Here is a 26,692-nt window from a genome sequence, read left to right on the forward strand (position 1 = left end):
TGGTAAAAAAGTGTCCCCCAAACGAAACCCCCCCCCCCCCCCCCCCCCCCTCACGTTACCGGTTGGTGTGTGCTCCCGTGTGAGCAAAAAGAAAATAAGGTGCAAAAATATTCTTTCCCAGAAAATGTGAATGAAAGAATGGTTCTCTCACTCGGATACGTGCTGCTCGACTTGTGAGTAAAAATATGCGTGCCCAAGATTGAGCATAAAACGTGTGGATCGTGTGAAGTGGCAAGGGTGAAAAGAAGGAAGGAAGGGGGAGGTCATAGGAAGTGAAAATATTTTTCTCGCATGGTGAAATTGTAGTGAGGAGCATCGGATCACGATCATCACGATCTCACGAGTTTGACGAAGGGTAGAGTGTGAGTAGGAAAGAGTGAGAGAGAAAGAAAGAGCGACAGGTGAAATTGTCGCACAAGTGCAACGAGTGTGTGCGTGTGTGTAGGGAGGGCTGTGTGGCATCGTGAATTGAGCCAAAAGTGCAGTTTTACTAAGTGTTTTTAAGTGTTCCCAACAACGCGCCCGGCGACTCTTATCGAGCTCTGCGGGCCATAATTTATGTGCGTGCGTGTGTGCGTGTGTGTGCATTTAGTTCTTTCCAGTTCCACCGGCAAAAAAAGGTGGGGTGTGTATTCTCGGGTGATGTGAATTAACCCCGTGAGTGGCAAAAAAAAAGAAACCACAAAATTAGTGATTCAATCGGCGACAAAAGTGCATCCACTTCGGGGAATTCAACATTCCAACGCGGGGACGCGACAAACGATCCATTCGCACAGGCGACGGTTGCACATCATTCGTTAAAATCTCGGAACGGCGGACCCTTTTTTTTGGCAACGCATGGTAATTAGCAACGATGGATTTTACCCTTAGCGGAACAGGTATGTGTAGAGTGGCGATGTAATGACTGTCTGCAATGTTTGTAAATGCGTTTTTAAGTATTAGAGTCCAGTATAAATGAGAAGAACGGCAAAGTGTAACAATGATTCTTGTAACAATTCCTAATAATTCTTGGACAAAGTGCAAGACCTTTGGGCACTGGAACACCTTCTGGATATAGCCGATTGTCGGCTGCTCCGGGTCTCAACATGCAACCGTGGTCAATTATAAGTTTTGGCAACGCTAACTTGTTTCACACCACAATGAGGTTGTGAAGAGTATTTGCACTGCGAAGAGTTCCTGCCACATTCAGTTTGTACTGCTTTTCATCAAATCTTACTGTACAGTTAATTACAATTTGCGTATTTATTCCACACAAGCGAACAGTCCATCCTTACTAGGTGGTCCGGATCCTTGCCAGGAATGGTTCGAATAGATTTCTATTTACGAGTCTAATAAGGACTTAAAGAAGTAGTATAAGACCTTCTCGAGATTGTAGTTCCAAAGAAAAAGACTTAGAAGGGTTAGTCAACCGGTTCGCGATCTTGTCCTACAGCAGAAACCTTTGAAACCCCTCATAGAATAGCTCCGCCGTCTGCCAATCCAATATCCCGCGCTCAAATGGTTTTTAATATATTTAATTATCATGTCACGAAATGTCAAAAGCGAGCAATTTTTCCCTCTTTGCTCTAGACTTCTCTAATTCTGGTTGTTTGTCCGAAAAATCTAATGCTTTTGGCCTGTCAGTTGAGTATGGAGAGCAAGCAGCGAAAAAACTGGCTTAGGCCTTCCTGGACTCCAATGTTCAAGTTCTTACAAAGTTTATATTATTTCTTAATCGATTTTTAGTCGAAAAATTCTTGAGACTGAATTTACAAATTTAAGTAACTCTGTGTTTACGGACGGCGTGGATTGCAAGTTGGATGGAACAACCTTTTTGTAATGGGTGGCGTGGGAATTTAAATCGGCAGGACCTGCCCCTACTGAATCCCAATTAGTCATGCCGGGCATTACAGACCAAAGCATCTCGTTACACATCATAGGTTATAGTGTCAAAGAATTAAAATTTGAGTGAAGTCTAATAATTCCAACATCTAATAACAAAACAGAAACTGTGTGAAATGAAAACTTCGAATAAGTTTGCTAGAAATCTAAAAAAAAAAAGCTGTTTAGGTATTTCGAACAAATTTTGCTGTCCAAATTGAAATTATGGAAGTAAAATGCATTAACTAAAACTCCACTCCATGTCAAACATCTTGACACTGACATAACTTTGGCCACCGTCGCACGTCGGATATGGGGGAGCAATGTATTTGCTAATTTAATTGGTACAAAAGCCGTTGGCCATCCGTAGTTTTCTTCAAGAACACAGCCGCTACCGCAACGCTGCCATCAGTGTGTAATGAGTCATCTGCTCCGGAGGGGCGAACCATAAAACGAAAATGCGAGCACACTTTACCTCACCAGAAGCTCGCCCGATTATCTCCTTCATTAAGCTTCCTCACTTACCTGTACCCTTCTACGTGTTTCTCTGTGCTTTTGTGCCCTTTTTGTGTGCGGACACCGGCCAACAACGGCAGTATGCAATTCGCCAAAACTTACCAGCTTGAGATGTGTTCGCTACCCAAATGCGTCAAGCGTCAAAACTCGTGATCGCGTCATCCAACCTCACCGAGGCGGACGGTTCTAACGTTGTGACGTTTGACCGTGGCAGTGTGGTCCCCTTTCTGTTCGTCCATAGTTTTTCTTCCGCCTTCCACAGCAACGGAGCAGGAGCAGGGGAGATGATCACGGGCGCACCACCGTCACGGAACGGCGAACAATGGCGAACGACGATGACGGTGTGCCGCCGCGGCAAGGTGAGCGATCGAGAATGGACCGACCGACTGTTGGACGCCTTTGGGGCGCACCAAACAACGGACCAAACACCTTCGAAACATACGTTTCTTCCCACTCGTCCGCAGTCCCTCACCTCCCAGCTGGCAACCTGTCTGTTTTTGCTGTTTCTCTTGCTCTCTCTCTATCTCTCTCTCTCTCCTCTCTAGTGGTGGAATCTGGTGGAATGCCAGAGCCCCGGAGGGCCGCGATTATTGAGCGCTTACAACAAATCTTGCTCATTTAAGCTGTTAATTTTAATTTTCCCTACACACCACGGCTGCTTCTTACCGTCTTTGCTGTGGTTGCTGGTGTCGTTTTTTTGTGATTCCTTTCCCGGTTCTTCGATTCGTCACCCGCGGTTCTCCCTCGCGAGCCGCCGGTCTGTGTTTCGAAGTTTATCAACGGGCCTTTGCCTTTACCTTTTTCGTTTCTGCATCGAGGTACGGCCATAATCATCGGCCGCGTTCATCTTGCCGTGGTTCGTAAGTTTGGGCCCCAGGGTCGAGGGTTGTTGGCTTGGGAGAGAAGAGAATGAAGTGTTCTAAATGTGATGTTATTCTTGCCCTAAAAATGCAACATTAAAATTAATAAACGTACGACACATTTATGGTTGGCGATTTTTGATGGCCAGTAATTGCTGGAGTCTCAACCGAGAGCAATCAACCAATGATGGACCCATGTAACGCGCCTGGATCAGTATGTGACTAAGAAATTGCTTAAGACAACTGTTTGCGGTCCTTCTATTTGCCTTGTAGTTATTGATTTGTCTTAACGTTCAATTTATGTCTTCTTGTAAAGATGAAATAAGTTCAGGTCTCTTATACTCTTACATAAATTGATAATAAATAAGTCGTGCAAATGAATAATAAGTATACAGAAATAGTACCCTTATTCTTCTTTGTATTTTTCTTCTTCTTCTTCTTCTTTTTCTTCTTGACTCAACGACCTCTTAAGGTCACGCTGGCCATCGAAAATGGCTTACTACACACGTCCCAATACACCACGTAGTTGGATAGTCAATCCGCACTATCCGGGGACGGCCCGGATGGGATTTGAACCCCGGGGTCCTGCCATATGAAGACCGGCGGCGTTGTCGCTTGCACCACTGGGCTGCTTTCTAAGATAACACTACAGACCAATATAAGCAACTTCAGATTGCTAGGCTCATTCTAAAATATAGAAAACGCACCACCAGTACCTTAACTTTCGTTCAGAAAGTAGCATCAAATGATAATAAAGTCAGTAAATTTTGCGACATAAAAGAAACTTATAATAACCAAGATGGTCCGTGCTAAAGTGTCATTTAATTAGAATTCGGTCACACATCACAGGCTCTAAAACGAGAAATTTTTAACGTAGAAATTTAATTTCTGAGTCAAGCGAAAGGTTTTTTATTGTTCTTTTATCACAAAGTTCAAGAAAAATATATTTGTTTATTTAGAGATGAATTTTAAGCAACTTTCTGTTGATACCTCTCATGAGCTGCCGAACAACTGGTTTATCCCGTCCAGAGCTTAATTGGACCTTTATGAGCTTTATTAAAAAGCAAAACACTTTTTCAGGCACTTATCTTCATAAACTGTGGAGTTCATAGATTGATTTGTTATAACAACGGATTCGGGTGCGTGTTTTGACGAAGAAAGTTCTGTTTGGTTGCTTTGAGGCACGAAAAGAGCAGAAACTTGATCTCAATCCGATTCTTCTGACGGTACTTATGCTGGCACAGTATTTTTTTTTTTGCAATATCCCCATCCGTCCAAGGTTAGCCTGTAACGCTCTCGACATCTTCCAGCTCAGCTGACTGACCACTGTTCCTGAAAGACGATTTTGTTCCGTCATTCTAGCCACGCTTTGACGTTTCCGAAACCGTTTGAAAACATATTCAAAAGTAAAAGACGCATTTTTAAGGAATTTTCTTATTTCTCTCCCGGACCAATTTAAATTTTCTAAGTGGGTGGAAGGCACAATTAATTGTCTACATTGCTGCTCCATCGTTAATACTAACTGAAACAAGCACGATCATGTCAAAACCACTCCATAAGACGGAAGACTGTGCTGGTCCTTAGTTCGGTCTGTGGTGGAATATTCATCCGTAGTGTGGTGATCCATATCGGCACGCTCGTTGGCTGGAGTTTCCAGGTGGAATTCAATGGACTTTGCGCGTTACTTGGTCTGGAGTCGCTGAAACAGCGGAATTGTAACGCGCAGGGAATTTTTGTCGCAGGTCTACTTTAAAATCGCATCGACTTGCCGGCGCTGCTCTCTGCTATCAACATTTACGCTCCGGCAAGATCGCTCCGTGCTGGATCACTTCTTGACGTAGGGGAACGTCGTACTCGTTTTGGCGCCTCTGATCCGTTGATCCGCACTACGTTCCTTAATTGTATACGTTCAGTACGGCCAATTACTTGTTGAATGTAAAAATGTAAATGTTAACTGTAAATGTAAAACGTTAAAAAAAGTCGCTTCAAGTGGGCCTCATTTGGTCCCTTGAATTCAACAAATAAAATAACAAAAATAAGAGTGCTCTAATATCTACTCATATGTGTCACAAATTTTCATTTATCACTGGGTGCTCTACTATACATAAGATAGAGTGATGAAGTTCTAAATGAACAGTACTTTTATAACCAAGATAGTCTGTTCTGAGGGCGGCCCGGTGGCCGGTGCCGGTCTTCAAACGGCAGGACCGGGGTTCAAATCCCATCCGGACCGTCCGGAGTGAGGTCTGACTAAGCAACTACGTGATATCGGCAGTCTAGAAAACCATTTTGATGGCCTGCATAACCTTAGAGGTCGTTACGTCAAGAAGAAGTCTGTTCTAAGGTTTAAAAGTCTATAGAAAAATCGTCTAAAATAAGAGAATATTTGATAAATGATTTTATATTGCTGTCTAATCTATTGTGCCTATCCTTGACTTCTTGAATCTTTGAAAAATGCAATAAAAACTTAAATATTACAGCACCTTCTTCTAAATTTTGGTAAAATAAACTCAAATCTTTTCGATGAATATTTGCACCATGAATTGAAATTTAAACGTCTGCAAGATTAGGCGGTTTTATTCTATCGCCCGTTACTGTATGTCCAGATTTCTCCATGTCTTTTGGGGCTGAGAAACGAATGAAATTTTTTGCATCTTTCCAATTGTTTTCTGACGTCGACCTCTTTCGACGATAAGGTTCCAAGACAGAGTATTCCTTCTACTAGTTGCGAGTTGCATCTATTGCATCGCTGTTGCAGTCTGCGAGCCTTGAAGTTGCAATTCATCCTGCTGTCAAGTAAAATTTCTGCTATCGTTTGAGTAGTTCACTAAATTAAGTGTGTATTACGATTTATTTTGAAGTTTTTGACATTTTCGATAAAAAAATCTAATTTGATTGTGGTTTGTTGGAACTGTTCTTTTTTTTTTTTCTTATCTAAATTTTATTGTCAAATCATCGATCTACGTAAGAATTTGTCCTACTTGTACTTGGTCGCCTCTTTTTTTTTTTGCTCTGCTCACAGTTGCTGTTTCGCACCAGTCATCTTGAGTCGTTTCGCCACATTCAGCCACATTAAAAAAGCAGATTCTTCCCTGATAGAATCGATCCCTGAGACGGGATTTTTTTAAAAACTGTTTTTATCCCACTGCTGTACCACGCCGGGGGGATGGCCAGGGCCTGGGCCCGTTTCCATTATTCTGTTCAATTTCTTTTTATTTCTGTTCGATCTGTGGCTCCTTCCTTCAGTTCCACCTCGCATCTTTTTTCGATCGTACGCGCGGTGATCTTCATCCACATCGCTTCATCATTTCCATCATAAATTGGTTGAAGATTTACTTCTCCCTTTACCTCGCTTTTGCGTCTTGGGGATGCCCGCTTTCCTCCATCTGTTCTGTGTAGATCTAAAGCTGCTGCTGCCCTGTTGTCCAAAAATGGGCTGTGCTTGAGGGTGGGCGAAGCACAACGAGAGGGTGAGAGACGTTTTGTGGAAAACGAGCGATCGTTTTTTAACGTTTATGATGGCGGTGGATTCATTTTCTATCTTTTCGTGCTACCCCAGGTTCGCCGGTGTGTGCTTATGGAACGTTCGGCGGAAGAAAGTCCGCGCGTTCGGATGGCATATCTGTGTTGGCTTAACATTCGAGGGAACGGACTTTTCTTCGTTGTTGAAGGAACCGTTGCGTTGGGAATGAGTTATTTTCTTCCCATTCTTATGTCCAAGCGGTTCCCTCCCAACCCTTTTTTTTTGGTCCCTTTTTTCGTTGCTGCTCTTCGGCATTCGCTCACCCGCTCAAACTCTTCATCCTTTACCCCGGTTTATTACGGTGGAACGTTCGCGTTCGGCCTTTCCCAATGATTGCCCTTCAATTTTTCACCTGACCGATGCGGACCGAGGAGAGAGAGAGAGCAATTGCGGTGGCCCAAAATTTGGGTCACACCGCGCAACACACTAATCCTCTCATCATCAGCCGCATCGCGCGTTTTGAGCCGAATGGCTGTGACGAATGGCCAACGCAAACGGATCGCAGGATGATTAGCTGCTTCTTAAAGAATGGAACGAAGCCAACAACAACAAAAAATCGAGCTTCACTGGCAGTTTAATCTTCCCGGTCCCGGAGGTACTTTCTCGGCTTTTCTCTTCACTTCATTACTTCGTGGGTTTCCTTCTCTTTCGCACTCACTGTCCAATCATGTCTATTGGAAGCAGTTTTTTTTTAATGGATAAGTTTGTTGTTGTTATTTTCTTTCTTAATACAATCTCCATACTTCCCTGTTGAGGAATTCTTTCTATAGCAGAAAAATGCTAGAATGTCCCCCCCCCCCGCTCCATGCGCCGCGCCGTGACCAATGTGATTCTATTTATTTTGGCACAACATCACCTCCTCTTTCACCCGTTCGAGCTATGTTTGTTGTTGCGTTATGCGGGGTGGAAACCTGATGGAAATTAGTTTCCGATTAGTGAGATCTCCCCACCGAACTCTCGCACGCACTTGGTCCTAACAATCATCAACGGACAAGCGCTTAGCCGTCTAGGTGTGCGCCTGATGGACGAATGATGATGGTAGTTAGGGAGCTTGGGCCACCGAGACACCCTTCTGGATGATGCAGGTCGAAGTTGGTGGCTGCCGGTATTCCTAAAATGGGATCGGGAATTCGGTGGTCCAATTTGTTCCGTTGTTGTTTGGTAGCGTATCGGCGCTACAATATCGCTGGGCTTAACAATGTGACGCGCTTAGTTTGGACATTATGCTGTGGAACGGATTTTTGTTTTTCGATGTTTAGAGTATTTGGATGCATAACAGCTTAACTTAGAAAGCTTTGCTCGAATTCTGCATTAAATTATTTGCCGTAAGGAAGGGACTTTAGTTGTTGTAAACATAATTAGCGATCAGATGCTACTTCAATTTGATTGCAGAATGATTGGATAGGGTTCTCCGGTAGAGTTATGCGCACGAGATTCTATTCACCGATCTCTGTAGAGGCCGGTTCGGTTTCCCTTCGATCGATGTTGTGCTCAGCAAGGGTGTGAAGCAAATGGATGATTTATCGCACGATATACTATTGAAGAAGCTTAAAAGGCTTGGCTACCCGTATTTTATGCTGAAATGACTTCAGTCTTATCTCTTTGACTGGACATACCAACGAGCAGTTCTGAAGTCCCTCAGGGGAGTACCTTAGGACCTTTGCTGTTCCTGTTATATATAAACGATGTGTGTTCTGTCTGATAAATGCTTTCTTATGTATGCCGACGGTATGAAAATATTTATGCCAGTGTAAGAATATTGACGACTGCAGGATGCTAGAGAAGGTTGTATTGCGTTTCAATGAGCTGGTGCTCATCTAACTTGCTGGAACTGTGCATTAACAAGTGTTATGTAGTTTACGCGTTCAAATAGACAAATTAAAAACGATTATGTTACCAACGGACAAGTTTTGACGCGAACTGACCAAATGCGTGACCTAGGAGTATGTTGGATAAATGACACTTGTGCCTTGCCTCGAAGAAATTGTTGGCCGCAGGAATAGAACACTAGGGCTAATATTTAAGATGATGAAAGTCTTTGACGATCCCGTATGCGTGAAAACACTTTTTTGCAGTTTAGTTAGGCCGATTTTAAAGCATGGTGCGATCGTTTGGTGCCCTTATGCCGTCACATCGGTAAATAGATTAGGAGCCTTGCAACGCAAATTTTCTCGATACGCCATTTCAAAAGTGCCGCACTTCAACGAACGCCTGTTACTGTTGGGTTCAAACCACTAGAAAAACATTAAAATATCACACAGACCACATTTATAGCAGGTTTAATACTAGGGACAATTGATGCAGCATCACTTCTTAACAAGATCAGTTTCTTAGTCTCTTGCTTAACATCTCGACAACAAAGAATGCTACATGAAACTATGTGTAACACGTAATACGGCGCAAACATACCAATGAGTGCAATGACGCGTCGATTTAATGAGTATTCAAGTCACTTCGACTATAATTTGAATATTAAGACTTATAGACATAGGATTACTGAGATTTAGACGCTGCAATAGGAAATGTTGTACATGGAGCTCTCGTTAAGCCCGTATGGTGCACGGGAAATTTATTTTTTTAATAAACAATGAAGTTCTAGTGAGTACTAGAATCGCGAATTGTGGATAACAAAATCAATCCTGAACAAGGGTTCCAGTTCCCTTCATCTCATCCTAAACGGTTTCTAGATTCTTCATCTTACAGATGATCTCTGATCTAATCCACCAGTAGAGCTTAAACACTATTTATTGGTCATTTATTTATTGGACATCAGATTTCCTCGTTCAGCTTCCGATGCATATTAAGGTCTCATAACACTGTTGGGAGATCCGACCTCTATTAGAAGTTTTAGTCTTTCTCCAGAAATTGAAAGATATTGCATAACTTCAAGAGGTCTTCACTGGGCATTAGGTTCTCTTCTTCTTCTTTGCTTAACAACTTTTTAGGTTATGCTGGCCACCTAATGACTTAACAGACCTATTGATGCCACTCAATTCCAGTACCGTAGTTAGTTTGGATGGGATTTTGAACCCCAATCCTTTAAAGGACCACCGGACGCCCCAAGTTGGTTGTCAAGACACCGAGTAATCGAATGGAAATTGGTGAAAATTCGCTTGTTTTGTTTAATACATGCATTATACATTACTAGAATATTCCACAGTGTCATTATCGTCATGATGTATTCTTAGGGATTACTTGAAGAAGGCCTAGGAACAGATCAAAGCAGAATTTCACCGATCGTTAATTTTGTACACAGTCTCCTTTAAGAAAATCTTCTAAATATGTCTTTTATGAAACTTATCTTCTTCTCATGAATAAAACAAGCGAAAATTGCTGTGGAAAACTAAAAGCAAACTTTCTTGAAAATGTGATTATCTTTTGTTATTGTACGGCCAAACAATTGAGGGAAAAATATCCTCAGCACACGTATGCTTATGTATCCAATAAATTCTCTCTCTTTCTCTCTCCGTCTCTTGGTATAGCTGCTTCAATGCCAACGGTGAAGGTCGTGTTGATGTTTCATTTCTTTCCTATAATACAGTTTTAAGCTTGCGACTATGAACAAACATTCGGCAGCGATACCGATCGCTCCATGGCGCACCAAAATACAACCGATGTTTGTGTTTTTCCTACGCTTTTACCCAACATTGTGTCTACTGCGGCCGTTTTAGTCGAGGTCCAACGATGCCGTTGCTGCTGCCGGCTGCCAACTGCCGGTTGAATATAAACCATTTTTTGGGGGTTGAATGTGCCTGATTTGTCTCTTCCCTGTTACGATTGCCGGTTGTTGATACATCCACTGTTTGTTGTTTTATTTACGTTTTCGGGCACCAAGGAGGTTTTTTTGCCTCTAAACTAATCAGAGGGTAGTACGCACCACGGGTTTTGCTTATGCACCTCTTGCTCTTGCTCTTTCAACCAATTTTTGGTCCGATCGGGGATGCATTGGTGCGTGTGTTTGTTTATCTGTTTAACAACAAAATTTATCTATTCATCGGTACGATGAAAAGTCAAACCCAAGAAAGCCGTCCGCTTTTCTATCCCAGCTTTTTACATGCTCTTGGAAAGGAAAATTCGAATTCTATGCATAAGCTGAGTGAGACAAAAAAAAATTGGCAGCCTGCAAAACCGCCCACATAATATAAAATTGGACAATATCGTTCAAAACCATTAACTGCTTCTCCCGCAGCAGACGACGTTACTTACAAATCGCCCAAAAAACCCCGCACCGCAAAAAAAAGGATATCTGTTTGTTGTTGACCGAGTCCGGATCTGCTTGCTAAACATCCTCTGACCACAACTAGGTAACAAAAAATCAAAAAACGCACCGAAAAGAGTTAAAGCCTGGCTGCTGTGCTGTGCTTAGTGAAATTCCAATTTCGGTAGAACGATGGCGCGATAATTCTTTGCCAAAGTAAGTGGAAGTACTTCCGCCGTGTTACGGTAGGCTGAGCATGGACATTTTTTTTTTTTTGCGTTAGCGTTTGTTGGCACGTCCAACATTTAGCATTGCCCCAGATTTATCTTGCTCTATGAAGTTACGGACGTTCGGGGGGTAAAAAAAATCTGGCCACGAGGTTAAAAATGAAATAAACCAAACGGATGTCCGGTAGAGAGGATGCAAAAGCAAAAAACACACAAATCTCTCGATCCAACGCGCCCAATAAACGCAGCGTTGATGTTGTTGTTTCCAGCTATTCATTCTTGCGTTTATCGTCCGGACATTTTCTATCTATTTTTTGTTTTCTCCTTCAAAATCCCTTCATTTTTTGGCGTGGTAGCTATGTGTTTGTGTGTGTGTGTGCTGGACATTCCTTGCACAAGCAAGATTGAAAACCTTTCCTTTTTTTCCTTGTCGCACGCTGCAGCTTTTCTGTCCCGGTTCCGACTTATTTATGTTTTATTTTTGTTTATATGTTTGTTCTCCCCTTTTTCCTATCTGTCTTACACCACACATCTATCTCACACCCTGCCTGCTCCGGTTCGGTGTGCGGTTTTTGAATTTTCCCTTCCGGTTTCCGAGAGCAGCCAGCACGTCCGCTCCCCAACTATGTTTTTTTTTCCGGAGCGCGCGCTCCCCGTCCATTATTTAATTTGACTTGCGGTGGCATGTCGCTCATGGGAATTTATCAAATTAAATTTTGATCATCGCTTTCCGCCAAACCCGGCGAGCTGCTGCTAGTTTTGTGGGCCTCCTCCTCCCCTTTTTGCTTCTGGTTAATGCTTTCCCATCCAATCTCTTTGGCTGCTGCTGCTGCTGCTGCTGCTGCTGCTGCTTCATTCAACGATCGTTCAACGGAGAGCGATCGAGCACGGAAGGTGTTTCGGGTAATTTTAGTTTATTTTTTTCACAGCCAATTTTTCGAGTGTAATTTTCCGAGCTTCTTTACTCTTGCGTGTGTGATTTGCTGTTTTTTTGGCAGGCGCCACCGCTCCAACTGTGTCATTTGGAAGCGAAACAACTGTAGCTTAAAGGAGAGAGTCTAGTTTCAATTTGGTGTGAAATTTCTATCTTTCCGTCCGTGTGTATTTTGCTTTATTTGTTTAGAGGGTTAGGGAAAAGGAAACGTTTAAGTTGTTTGGTCAAGCAATTGGGCAGTTGCGCACACACAGCTGTTTCGATCGTATCTTGCTGCAAGTTACAGGGTTTACCTATCCAATTCGGCATCGTCAAACTATTTCAATTTCCAACTTTAGATGTCTTTCATTTTATTGTCGCCACTGTACTCGCATCTTGCAGTAATGTCGGATCAAGAGGAGCATACTACGAGAACCTACCGTACCACATCTTATGCCGATAGAGAAAGGGTGGAAGCTAACTTTGTAGAGGCTGCTAAAAAAGCTAAGTCCAGATCAGGAAGGACACATCAGAACGCATGGATAGACGAAGATTGTTGCATTTGTTTAAAAAAATTGACTGCTAAAGTGCATGAAGCATTCTAAATTACGGTGTCTAAAACGACAGTAGCTAAAGCAGTGCAAGGTTTTTAAATTCACATTCAAACGTGCACAGAAAGTTCCCGTTCGTCGAAATGTAGATGAAACCATTGAATTCAGGCGACAATACGCTGTAGAGTACACCACTGTAGGAGGACATTTACCTCAATATGAAGTAATATTCGGTTCGAATCTATATTTTAGTAGTGTGTGCCGATGAGCCGAAATGGCATTGGTCATTACGTGTCTCGAACACGCGTGATAAATAGTGACTTTTTTGTTAGCTTTGTAGAAGAGTTGCATTCAAATTTCGACGAAAAACTTATACCAAACGCATTATTGGATAATGTAATATTCCATAAATCCAAAGAAGTAAAATAAGAAATAGAAACATATTACTACAAAATTCATGTGTTTAACTTAACCCAACAGAGAATATGTTTGCAAAATGGAAGCAGATAACAAAATGTGCCAATGCAAACAATGAGGTGGAATTAAGGAATATCATTGAAGCAGGAGCCACGCTGATCACATCAACAGACTGTGATAACTATTTCAAAAACATGTGGACATACCTTCCACGATGCTTAAATGGAGAAAGAATCGTTAGCTGAGGAGCATAAAATCTTCAATGCAGTGAGCTAAAGCTTGAGGTAATGAACTTTGAGATGAACTTTTTATTTACATAAATGTTCAAATATTATAAAACTTAGCACTATTTAAATAATACATAATAATTGGTAACTAATCAAGTGTTAATTTTGAAAATAATACATAATAAGTTACAACATCACATAACCAAACGCATTTTTGGTAGAGCGTAATGGATCAAACACAACGGAATCACCGGTTTGACAGCTTGAAAATCAAAACAATCCAGAGGTGATTTAATTCGGCAACGACGAATTTAAGCTTGCCGATGCCCGAATATAATTCACGTTGCCCAGTTGAGAGTTTATGACGCCAGAATAAGCATTTACGTTGCCCGATAATAGTTTGACGATGCCGAATTGGCTTGGTAAACCCTGTATGATAGGCAGAGAGAAGACGAACGTTCCTTACGGTTATGGAGAAGAAAAATCAAATTTTCTCTACAGAGTTTGTCTTTTTTCCAAAATTCACAGCATAACATGGAGGCTTCAATGAAGCTGCTGCTGATAATGCTGCCACCTTTTTACTGGTACCTTCTTGTGGGCTCGTACTTTAATTAAACAACCTTCCACACGGGCAATCGGGCAACTGTGTCTCTATACCGTCTTTGCTAAGTTTGGCCCGTTAGTTGCAGCTTAGCTAGGTACCAAACCCAGTCACAACAAGCGCCTCACTCGTCTAATGAGGTAAGAATTTTCGGTTCCATTCGACGGTAACACAGTCCCAGCAGCAGCTTGGGTGAAAGCAGCTGATGATTTGACTCACCCGCCCGTAACCAACTCGGAAAAGTGGAGTTGTAATCAACTGCGCAAGGTTGAAATTAATTAAAGCATGGTAACAATTATTAAATAAAAAGTAACCAAATTGTACCGGCCGCCGGGGCGGGGGCCATAAAATGCTAATCGTAAAACGGAGAAGCACAAAATCATTCAATTATTACGAATAAGAATGTGTATCGTTAGTGGCTACAATCTGTTATACTTTCCTTTGCTCGGTTTGCCGTTTGGCAATGAGAAACAGGCATTGAAATAAATACATTAAACGAAAATTGCGGCATAAAACTAAAGCAGAGCAATCAAGCGTGATCGAAAAGAAAAAAAAATGGAGCCAGAGAAGATATCTCGGGTAAGCGGGATAAAATTACCACATAATTGCTTCGTCTTCGGAATAGTTTTGTTCAATAAAACCACATTCCAAAATGTGGTTTCGCTGCTGCTGCTGAGCGAACAGTTCTGTGCGAGTCCTTCCAAACACAAACGGAACTCGGATTCTCGTTCGTATGGCGGGGCTGCTTTCCAGCACGCTCGCCTTCTGAAGCCGGAAACACTACGCCCATGCCAACATCTGGTTAATGGTTGCTTTTTATTGCATTCCTCCACGCGTTGACGCTAAACAGCCCAGCTTTTCCCCCCTTTCCTACTACTGGCACTGGGGGAGTGCATACTAAAACCTCCGGCCAAACATATGAAATAACATCCAGGGCACTGGCACCTCCACCTGCTCCATATTTCCGCCCGTGAACCACATTCGCTTTCACCTATGAAATGCTTTCTTGCGTATGTTTCATTTCTACCACCTACTGTGTTGTTGTGCCCCTCGACTGTGCCTAAGTCGAAATTAAAGGTTTCTGTCCGTTTTTTTTTTGTTCTTGGAGTGAGCGTGGAAATAATTTTACGATCCTCGCACGCCAACGACCAAAACGCAAAAACTGCCAATGTTGTCACCCACACACGTTGAAAAGATGGTTAAGATGGGGTGCTGAATGTTTTTTTCCCTACCTCCACCTCTTCATTCTCCTTCATCTCCCCCCACATTCGCTTCTTCTTACGGTTGGAGATGGGTTTCCGAGGGTTTGGAGTGCGTTTACGTGTATTTTCGAATGTATTTGCTGTTGCTAAACCGCAAACCCCCGTATACCATCCCAACCGCTGCGTGTCTCGGGTGTGTTGATTTGCTAATGATACGTTCGTTGATCGCCAAAGTTTGAGGTGTGTTCTATACCGGTGCAGACTGGAGCAAAAACAGCATGTTATTCGTGCGGTGCTGCAGTTCTGGGAGGCGCAAAAAGGCGCCGGAATAACTAATGTGGGCATGAACGGTACACGGATGACTTTTGGCAGCCGATTCGTTCGTGTGTTACATTTGCACGCCAGAAATGCTTGAAGGAAGAAGTAAAAAGAGACGGAGACTTACACTTAATTTGTGCTTTGATCTGAACAGCTGCTTCTGTCTGTTGCAAACATTAAAGCAAATTTCAAAACATACATCCGCTTGATCAGGATTACGGTCGTAATCTGCCATGATGCTTTTGGGGTGGGAAGCATTGCGTAAAGAAATCTTTTTTCCTGAGGTAAGCTGGAATTATTTTCAGACGGTAAGAATTAAATTAAATGTACCGTCTTAGAATTTTTTTATAGGCAAGGCAATAAAATTTGTTTTTTTTTGTTGTTGAAATGGTGGATGTGGATATAATCAGTTCATGTTAAGCGTCTGATTGAATTGTACTTTAGAAAGATCTTCTTCTTATTATTATATTTTTTATTTATTTTACATATGACGGCTTGGGTCATCAGGACTAATCCTTTATTTTCAAATGGTGATTATTTTCGACAATAATTATTGTCGTATTTTATAGTTTTTGTGTAATCAATCCTTATTTTTATTGCTACTCCCCATATCACTCTCATGCATGTGTGAAACAGCATAAATATAACTGGTAGACATACATGTGCGTGTGTATAGTTTTTCCATTGATTGCTTTCAGCTGTTACGCACCGACTCGAGGGTGTTGCGAATGATTTTATGTCACCAGCAAAAACCACATTCCTTTCCCTTAAATGTAAATGTAAGGGCAAACATCCTCCGGCGAAAGGAGTTTTAACCGTGTGGAATGCTTATTTTTGCCTCGGAAACGTTCGCTTTATTTTTTTTTTTTTGCTATTTTCGTTAGTGTGGAAATCTACCTACACGATTTCATGGTTCTTCTCCCTCCGGTCGACACAAATCACATACCCTTACCAAACTATTCCGGCCATTAGAGCATAACTGCTGCTTACGATACTTTGTGTATATGCGCTTTTAATTTGCGGGAAACACTTTCCCAGCTCCCATTTGTGAACCGTGTCGAAGCTGGAATTTGGAATGAGTCAGCTGTGTTGCAGGTTGTGTGGTGTGCAGCATTGGATTAGCGCTTTTTTGTGTGCTGCTCCATTCTTGAGCAATCTGGCTTTTCCTTTGGGCTTGATTGTTTCTACGGGGCCGAGAGCACGAGGTGTAAGTGGTGGTGCGAATGAAGATATTAACATTTGCTAACCTTCGGTCGATTTGATCATCGAACATGAGTGTTTCTTTCTCTTGCGCTCGGCGTATACGCGATGGAGACGGGAAAGGAATATTATTCTGAGTTTCTGCCGAGAGTCACAAGACTGTGTTTTTTTTTGCGGTCTTTCGAACATGGACACCGAAGGACTTGGCGTTGAATTAATTGCTGCTCTCGGGTGTTGTAGCGGACGTGCCATAACCTGACCAATCCCATAAGGCTCTCCCAGCGGGCAGTAGGGCCTACCCTACTTTGCGAGGCAAAAATGGTGTCGTTTTGTTTTATTTTTATGCTTTGCTCGCTCCAGAATGTTATTTTTCCACGCTCTTAAATACTTCGGGGGCGCCACTTGTTCGATCGCAACCAGAAGAAACACACCGGTACAGCGAAAACACTCTGCCGGTAATGTTTTGCCATTTTTATTTCTGCTTCCCTTGCGAACGTTACCCTTCAATTACCTTCCGCCGGTTTTGCAGGATTGGCCGGCGCACGATCAACCACCAGAGCACCAGCAGAAGAAACACTTGTGCAAGTAGAGGACTGAGCATGATTTTAGCATATTTTACACGTTCAGCCACGTACGCTGAAGGATTTGTGCGATAAATAAATTCCTCAAGGTCGTCGCGCTCGTCATCGTTTGTGCGCTCGCAGCACACACGTTTGCTGCTTCTCGCCTGCAGCGTTTGGGCGTACGGAAGCAGGCTGGCCTCCGCGGAGGCATCCATACCCAACTGGCACACACAATTGTTATGAGCCAGCGGGGGAAGCAACACTAACCACAGTTTTGATCCGACAGCGTAAACCGTACAAGGGTTCGCCTTGGTAAGGCGATTAATCGTGATGATTGTTGCTGAAACCCACCCAATAAATCTCCGTTGCCTTCAGGTCCTACCGAAGCTTTCTTGAACCACTGGGTGACATATTATTGGAACAGGGACCACTAGTGCGCTATGAGTGTTGTGGATCCCCGGGTGTACTGGGAGAGGGTAGCTCAAGTGCAGCGACTTAGAATTAATTTGCGGCTAGCATTTAGTTGCTTTATTGCCATCACAGCCCTGGGAGCGTTGCTGGTGAAGGAAATTGTTTTTTTGTGTGTGTGTTGGTTGTTTTTATTTCTCTTGATTAATGATTATTTCATTATTTAGCACAAAAAAGTGGAGCTCATTCCATGTTTTCGATGTATATAGCACATGTTGATGCCACATTACAGAACCTTGGAAGGAAATGTGTTGAAAACTTAACTTACTTGCTGCTCACAGATTAATTTTGCAGCTAGTAGTCGAATAGTAGTTGGGTTCTAAATGACGTTTCTAGTAAACGGATGACAGCTGATTCTTGATATGCTTGATTGTTTACATTCAAAGCTACTAGCTAGTCCATTGAAACTATTTTCTATCTGCTAAAACGCGAGGCATTTCCGTCTAAAAGCGCAAAAGCATTGTGCACAAATGGTGCTCAACGCCTAACATTTCGCTAAGTCAATTAGTGAAATCGGAAGGTGTGAGTGTCGGAGCAGTACGAACCGCCAATCCGAAAGTTTCGGGAGATGTCCTGCTTCAAAGATGCGCCAAAAAGTGACCGAAATCCTGGTCCTGTCGATCAACAGTTGGACCGGGCCATAGCAAAAGCGTTCAAGCAACGAAAGAAAAGTTTCGCGATGTGGCTCAAAAACTGGGTACATCAAAAAGTAACATTCAACGTGCCAAGGCAAGATTGAATTTGAAAACGTATAGAAAAACAATAGAAACCGAAACGGAAAGTACCGACCGAAAGTACAAAGTAGGCCGCATGCCTTAAATATCGGGCTCGGAAGCTGCGTTGTGGCCAATCCTCATGCATCGAGATAGACGATGAGTCGTACGTAAATTTTTACTACAAAACTCTTCCGGGTAGTCAATACTACACCGTGCCTGAAAGCCAGGATGTCAAAGAATCTATATTCCTCGAAAAATTCGGAAAAAGGCGATGGTGTGGCAAGCCATTCGCGAATGCAGGATGATGGCTTGCCACTTCATCCGTTTGTGACAACGAAGACGATGAGGGCCTTCATCCGGGAGTGTTTAGATCGAGTGTTTTGCTGCCCTTGCATACAAAAACGTGCTAGTCCAGTGTTGTTTTGGCCGGATTTGGCCTCTGTTCACTATACCACTAATACACGATCGCATGGATTGAAGAACATGAGGTTTTCGGTACGTGCCGAAAGAAATGAATGCTCCCAAACTGCCCTGCAACCAGATCGATTGAGTTATTTTGGGCGCTAACCAAGGCGCACTTGATAAAGCATTTTAAAGCTGCGGAGAACATTGACAGTTTTCAAAAAGACTAGAAGAATGTGTCGAAAATCGTTCGGAGCAAGTCTGTGCTGAACCTGATCGGAGTCGTCACATCAAAAGTGTGATCATCAAATTTTGTTCTTTGGTAAATAGACCAGAACACACCACAAACACTGTTTATCAAACAAAAAATGCAGTTTCTGGCACAGGTATTATTTTTTGCCTAATTTTGTCTAACTGTGTTTATACTTTGTTAAAAACTAAAGGATGTCAATCCTTTAGTTTTTATGCGTCATTGTTTTTTTTTATTATTATGAAATAATTTAATGGTTTATTGCAAATTATTCTAAAAAGCATCACCAATTTTCTTAAAATTTAGGTTATTTGAAGATAACAACATTGTTTTATATTCAGCATCTAATGCTGTAAACATTTTCCGAAAACAAGTTGAAGTTTTTTTTATTTCCTTCGACCTAACCGTATTGCTGCAAGTTGAAGTTGAAAGTATTAAAATAACCTCAATTCGCTACAACCAAAAACAATACACAATTTTTTCGTTTCAATAATAAATCTAGCTTTATTTTATTGCAACCCAACAAGCAAACCAATCTCAACCTCACGTGGAGCGCAAACTTTATTGCTTCATTTTAGGGAACGCCAATTCGGCCGGTAAGCATAAATGACATAAGAAGAGTTAAATAATTCAAATTTACACCATCTCACCGACAACGGCATCAATATCAATCCAATCAGGAACGCGGACCAGCATTTCCATCCAGGTTTTTTTTGGTACGTAAGTGTGTGTACAACGCCAGGGCGTAAAGTCGACGGCGATTGGTGAAACCTCCCGTTTGACTTCAATTATTCAACTAGCAGCCACTTGACAACGGTCATAACTATCCGGCCGGGTGGTTCAAAATCAATCCTACTCAAATAGCCAATGTGTCTGCGTGAAAACCCCCATCACTGAAGTGGGGTTTCAATCTTCGATTCTATTTTGAAGCGAATTGTTTGAGGAATAAGTCAAATTCCAGAACAATTTCGGCATTTTATCGGATGCGTTGGTGATTGAATTAATTTTATTTTTTTGATTATTATTACCTAATCCATCTCGTGCAGCCTATGTGCTGATTCTGTCACACGCAGAAGATTCTACCGATCGCGATGAATTACAATTCTTTTTGTTTACGATTTGTTGGCACACGGTCGATTATTGTGCTGCCAGAGCACCTTCAACGGTTTGACACTCGGAAAACATAGAAAAAAAGCTGCCGAAAATATGTGTTTCCGAGCTAACTTCTACCACCGAAGAGTTGAGGCGTAGAGCTGTGAAGCACAGTCATAAATCATATGCCGCGAACAGACGCCCCGAGGCAGGCACGTCGAGTTTGCTCCACTTGAAATCTTGGATGAAAAGCGTGTGACCGCGTTCTGACACGCTTTTTAACGTAAAAATGTGTGTTTAGAGAAGTGTCAAGCGCACAAATTATTTGACGTAAGAGCAACTAGACCTACGAAATTAGCTTTTACGATGGAGATGTTCAGTGAGAATATCACTTTTTTTTTTGTCTATTTCATGTTTAATACACTTGTAAAATCGACCCACAATCGGCCAATCACGATCGAGACAATCGGCATTAATCGTGGCACCCACCGTGATGCCGATCACGACTTTCGCTCCACCATCACGGGTTGGAGCTCCAAAACTTATTGTGCGCTTGGAACACCGTATCCCCGAGTGCCCTATCAACCATCTGCATCTTAATTCGAAACCGTTGCTTTGCATTTGCGTTGTAAGCGGTGAAAAATTGAACTCGATTAGAGCCAAAATAGATGTGTTGTGTTCGTACCGACACTATAGCGCCCTGGCGAAACGCAAAGCAAAGAGTGTACATTTTGGCGTTGTTTTACTTCCATCCACAGATCCCATCTTAACGTAATAATCAACGTGCGATCACGATCTTTTACCGCGGTAACCTTGCTTATGGTCGTTCGCTTTCAATTCGAGTCGGCGTATCCTCGCAGACAAGGTTGTTAGACACTATGCTTCGTCGTCGTCGTCGTCGGCTGTGTCGTCTGCGTAGGTTCACTTTTGTACGACCTTGTACTCTCTAATTAATCTCAAGCAAGCAGAACAAAAACCAAAGTTAATGAAATGTACAACGGGGTAGGATAAAAGAAGGCAAGTAGTAGCAAAAATTGAATATGGGGTTTTGCATTATTGGCGTGCTCAATCGCACCAAACCAGAGTGTAACGACGTTTTCTTGATGCTGCCTGCAGACCAACGCCAGAACGCCGAAACCTTCGTTTCAAGATCCCAACGGAACGGGGTGCTGATAATAAACAAATAATTGAACGTGACAGAACGGATGGCGCAGATAGGGGGTGGTGAGTGGCGAGAGACACCGACCCTTATATCCGTGGGCTGGGCGCATTTTCGGTGCTCTGTCGGACCCAATTGCATCAATTTGCGTGCAAAAAGGACGAGTTTCTCGCTTTCTTTTCGAACACACGTTCGAAGTGGGCTTTTTTTACATTTTGGTCAATGGAAAGGTTAATTTCATGACCGTTTGTTGCGCCTAGTGGCCAAATTACCGAACGTGACCAATAAGAGCCAAGTCAGTCAAGGAGAGAAAACGTTTGAAGGAACGGGTATATAAAAATGTGGTCAACTTTTTTCTTCTCTTGCTTGGTTTTCGCCGTCTCGATGACAACTTTTGTGGTTAGGATTTTTTACGTCTTCTCTACTTCTGGTTTGTTGCTCTTCTTTTTGTGCGTGCCAAACGAGTGGAAATGAATGTTTATGTTTAATTTCGTGTTGTTATGGCTGTGTGTTGAAAATTTTTCGACAAAAGAACACTGACGTTTTTTGTAAATCTCGTCCCAGTACCCAGGGCCAGCCACTAAAAGTATGTATCAATTATTTTGTTTGACAATGTAGCCTTCTTAACATTGTAACGAACGATGTGATGTTTATTTGGCGGATGGAATTCTTAATAAAACATGGTTTTTGAACATAATATGTCAAAGCAATGTTCATTCTAGAATTGGATATGCATTCAAGGCGAGATTTCAGTCTTAATATCAGGACACAACTATTTATTAAACTTAATATCGTAACTTGATTCTTAGATATAGATAGAGATATTTCACTCAAATATTGTCCATTTTTCAGTAATAAACGAAATGAACAAGTACGAAAGCTTGCATCAATTATTTCTCGGTTTGTTTAAGGTAAGAACCATACGGTACGAAAATTCTTTGCACTGCCAAAACTACAGTGCTGGAAAAAATAATGATAACACCTTGATATACGTTATTGTAACTAACGCTTTCAGTTCTTATAATCGTTTAACAAATTGTGAAAAAATGCAACAAATTACCTTTCTGCTGCATTTTCATGTTTAAGAATTTGAAAGTTGGTTAAACAATATATGCAAAAAGTTAAATAAAAAAGTAGCAGAAAGAAATAATATTTATATCTATGTTTACCCTTTGCACTCGAGCAGCGCCGGTCCAGCGCCCGCGCTGACCGATTTCAAATGTAAAAATCCCTCAAATGGTTTCGTAAGCCTTGCTTCTGGTTTCCCTGCTAAATTCATACCTTTTATGTAAACAAGAAAAGACCAAAAAAAAAGGAAGAAGCAACTGAGTTATCTGCAAATTGCTACTGACACTCGTCTAACAATTTAGAGGCTCATATCGCCAGCAACGGGAGCAAGCAACATCGTCGCATTACGACGAAATTCGACTGAATGGAAAGCTGCACGGTGTACTAAAAGGGGCAAAAAGGGACTGCAAAGTTTGTTCTGACCGTAGCACGCCTGGAAGAAGAAGGGAAGTTACATATTATTGTGACACGTGTCCAGACAAGCCTAGGATGCACCTTGGCTGTTGTGTTACTTCCTCATTTTTGGCTATTTGGTTTTGCAGGCGAAACTGTTAAACTTTCAAATTGTCTCAAACACTGTATGTTCAGTATTCTCGGGGTCATCCTTTGCAAATAGTTTGTATATCTGCCAATTTCCCATAGTGCAAAATTTGAGCTTTGAAATCGCGCTTGACTCGTCGGGATGGTAATGTATGTGGAAAAGAATCGATTTCTAAATTAATCCAATTATGCCCTCATCTTATAAAGATCTTTAACTTAGATTGAAACAATAAGTCAAGTTGATAAATCGAACCTCGACACCATAACCTAACTTTTGCACTCTTACACATTTTCGAGGGCTTAAATGTATTGTGTCCGTCACTGTATATGCTGATTAAATAAAAAGAAAACGAACATTCACGCACAACTGACATGTTTCCATTCGCGTTACTTACGCGGGGCCTTTCTATATTACGATTGTGTCCTCGTTGTCCAAGCATTCTTCGTCCACGCGCATTGATTTTGGCGTGGCTGGGAAACATTCTGCTTAATTGGCTTACCGTTTTGGAGGCCACTGTGTGTGCTGTTGTGACGAGTTGTTGTGGTTATATTTTGCTCTTCTCGTTTGTAAGTTTGCTGTAACATTTGTTGCAGTTCTGGTTTGGCTGATGCTTTTTCTTTCTCTACACCACACAGCCTAACTAACTAGCCTTTCCATTGTTGCACAGCAATTGAGCTTCTTTGAGGATCACCAAGACTATAACAACTCTATTGTGCGTCATGTGTTCGAGTGACCGAACGATTTGGGGACGCCCTTAAGGGGGGCCGTCCTATGTAGCGTAACAACCGCAACGACGATTGTTGGACAATTTGGTTCAGTTCAGATTCCGTTTGTTGCGGTATGTTGGTGGATGGAGGATGGCGATCCATAATTCCCAATTAATTGATACACAAAACGGTGCTGTCCGGGATGTTTTCTCTGCTTCGCACCATTATCGCTCATACTTGTTGTAGTTGATAGTTTTTTTTTTTTGCTTCTATTTTAGATTTGTTAAACGGGTGCACTTTCTTGTTCGACAAAACAGTCCCTTCACTTCGATCGTACGGAACAAAATGCTGCGGTCGAACGAATTGCACCGTGTGTATCATGTGCGGGGCAGTCATGCATAAATGCGCCTCGTGCAATTGACAGCTCGGTGATAAATGCAATCCAGCAAATGAATGTAATACGATCGATTTGTCTCGACTAAGGTTGGGGGCTGCGTGTAACAAAGTGTGTTGCACCGAGCTCTGCGGGCTGCCTCCCGAAGCAGCATGGCAGGAGAACGCATTCAAATGTCTAACAAATTGGCCATAGATTGATTTTCTGTGTTCAGTGTGCTGTTTTCGGAAAGGCAATTATTTGCACACTGGTTTGCAGGGCAACGAAAAAATATGACAAAAAAAAAACGAACTCAAATGGAAGCAAACGGTGCTGCATATGACGGTGCCCGCGTGGAATGTCGCTTGTATAGGTTCATTCGATAAGGCTTCATTTCTTAGGGTTCGAACCTTGTCGAACCTTGTCCCCCGTAAGTTGTTAGCTCTCTCGTTCGCACCAATTTCAAAGCATGGGCTTTTGCTTTCAAAACGGTTGTCCCTTCGAGGGTCCGGTACATAGCGCGTGTGTGTGGGGTCCCGCTAGTCAGTTCTGTTCCACCCCGAGGGCGCACTCTATGGGACTTCCACTTGACCAACTGCTGACTAATGGGCTGGGAAGGTTAATTTGTGCGATACTTCTGTATCGTTCCTGGCTCATTGTGTGCGTGTGTTTGCGCGACCGATATATCGGCTCCTCCATTTTCAAAGCAATCGGAAACTGGCACTACTAGTTACACTTTGACTTTGGCTCTGTTTGAGCGGGCTCCGGGTGATGGCAAATACAATTGGGAAATTTGAAACCGAAACCGATACGCGCGACGAACGACGTGTTGTGTGTATGTGTACATGTCCCTCCCGCGTGTCGATGGTGGTTATATTGTGGGAGTTTTTGTTTGATTTCGTTGTTCATCGACAGCTCCTAAAAACAACGTTTGGTTTGGCAGGGGTTCAGGTGGCGATTGGAGTGCCGTCGGTTTTGTCGGTAACATCCCACCAACCTGTCGTTGCTTCTAATGGGCTTGGTAAAACATACACTTAGGCTATAATCCGCTTTGAGTGTGCATCAACCGATCCGAAACGGCAGCGGCGGTGTCGATTCTCTACTAAACTCTTGAATGCTACCTGTCATCATTTATGTGGTCATGTTATTGAAAAACGGAGTAAATATAGCTATTTTTTGTGAAAAGAGGATCCTTCGATTTTGCAATGTGTCCAGTGGAAACTTCATTAGAAAATAGCAGTGCATCCTATCAACTAGTTTTCTCGAAATAAGCTGCTTTATTTTGATCCTCGCATAATAATTATAGTACTTTCGATACACGCATTATACAACATTTGTTGTGACAGGCTGTGCGCTTTCTCTAGGATTGGGTATGGTAAATATTAACATCAAAATATTGTTATGTTTTGATAGGTAATAAATATCAACGAAGCATACCCAGAGCACCTTGCTATCGAAGCCTCTATACCAATGAATGTTTATCTCAGCGGGCCTTTAATTTTTGTCGAAACAGAATACAGGGTTACTGAGTAGAACTGGACAAGTGCGAGGCATTTCTAGAAACCGCTCAAGATGAACTGGACAGTGACAATGGTCAAGTTGAACTGGACAAACGCTAGGTTGAAGATGACGATGGTCCAGTAGAACTGGACAGTCATACTTGAAATGGTTGGTGAAACGGGTTTGAAGCGTTTCGGAAACGTTTGGAAAATTTTAAAAATTTCAAAAACAACTGCAGAAATACTCATTTTTTTTAACCGAGTATGCCCGGGATAAGGCAAAGAATAAGGAGGAAATGCCTTATCAAGATGATTATAAAATTTACTCAACACAAGCGGTGTTGACAATACGGCACTGGACCGTCATTATTAATTATAAATAAATAAAATAAATAAATACTCATTTTTTTCTAATTTCCAATTCTAAATAATTCCCCAACGTACGTATACTTTCACACCGAATAAAATTAAGATCAGTATGCATGGCATTCTTTAAAAATGTGAGGCAGAAATAAAATATTTGCATGCCTGTTCAAAATTTTCAGCAGACGTCTCTGGTTATAATCACTGAATGGAGTTCTTGTAGCTGTTGTCATGGATATTTTGCAGAATCAAAAATATTAAATCAGACGTACAAAAATTAATTTACATTTGTTTGATCTCTTTCAAACTTTTTTAAAGTACAAACTATATTAATGTCATTATTGAATTACGTAAATTACAAAAAATGTGTATTTCAGTGGTTGTTTTTCAAATATTTGCCAAACGATATACCCCCGAAACGCTTGCAATCGTTTCATCAACCATTTCAAATATGACTGTCCAGTTCTACTTGACTACTGTCGAGAAACGGCGACGGTTGTCTAGTTCAACCTATCAGCTGTCCAGTTCATCTTGAACGTTGTCTACAAATGTCTTGTCCAGTTCTACTGAGAAACTTTGTTAAATCAAACCTCTTACTCAGGGCCACTACAGGTCGACAGACACCTTTTGAAGTTGTAGTGTAAATAGCTCCTAGCAAATATAATATTTGATTTTAAATTTTAAATTTGTTTCAATTCATTCGCATTAGAGCTTCACAATTGGCAATACAAAATTTTCTATTCCTATCGAAATCCAAAATATCTAGAAGTGAAAGTGTTGTAAAAATATGTTTTATGTTATTGTTACTTGATCGATTCCTCGATGCTATCACGTAAAGCGCCAAGTTATATCCAAGGGTTAAAGGTAAAAAGGCTTTG

At 41.9% G+C, this 26,692-nt stretch overlaps 3 protein-coding genes across 4 annotated transcripts in view; 2 read left to right on the forward strand and 1 right to left on the reverse strand.

Annotated features, from left to right (window-relative positions):
• LOC126558885 (heme oxygenase 1) overlaps nt 1-26,692 on the forward strand; it is a 536,918-nt gene that overhangs the window by 359,691 nt on the left and 150,535 nt on the right. The window lies entirely within an intron of this gene.
• The window catches only part of LOC126557160 (zinc finger protein 853-like), a 379,636-nt gene that overhangs the window by 206,752 nt on the left and 146,192 nt on the right, over nt 1-26,692 (reverse strand). The gene's annotated exons all lie outside the window — the stretch shown is intronic.
• The window catches only part of LOC126557548 (vacuolar protein sorting-associated protein 45), a 221,311-nt gene continuing 212,718 nt past the window's right edge, over nt 18,100-26,692 (forward strand). Inside the window, exon 1 of the mRNA XM_050213357.1 lies at nt 18,100-18,106. The gene's annotated coding sequence lies outside the window, so the exon portion shown is untranslated. The remainder of the gene's footprint in view (nt 18,107-26,692) is intronic.

The sequence above is a fragment of the Anopheles maculipalpis genome, chromosome 2RL (assembly GCF_943734695.1).
Source record: "Anopheles maculipalpis chromosome 2RL, idAnoMacuDA_375_x, whole genome shotgun sequence".
Classification (NCBI taxonomy): domain Eukaryota; kingdom Metazoa; phylum Arthropoda; class Insecta; order Diptera; family Culicidae; genus Anopheles; species Anopheles maculipalpis.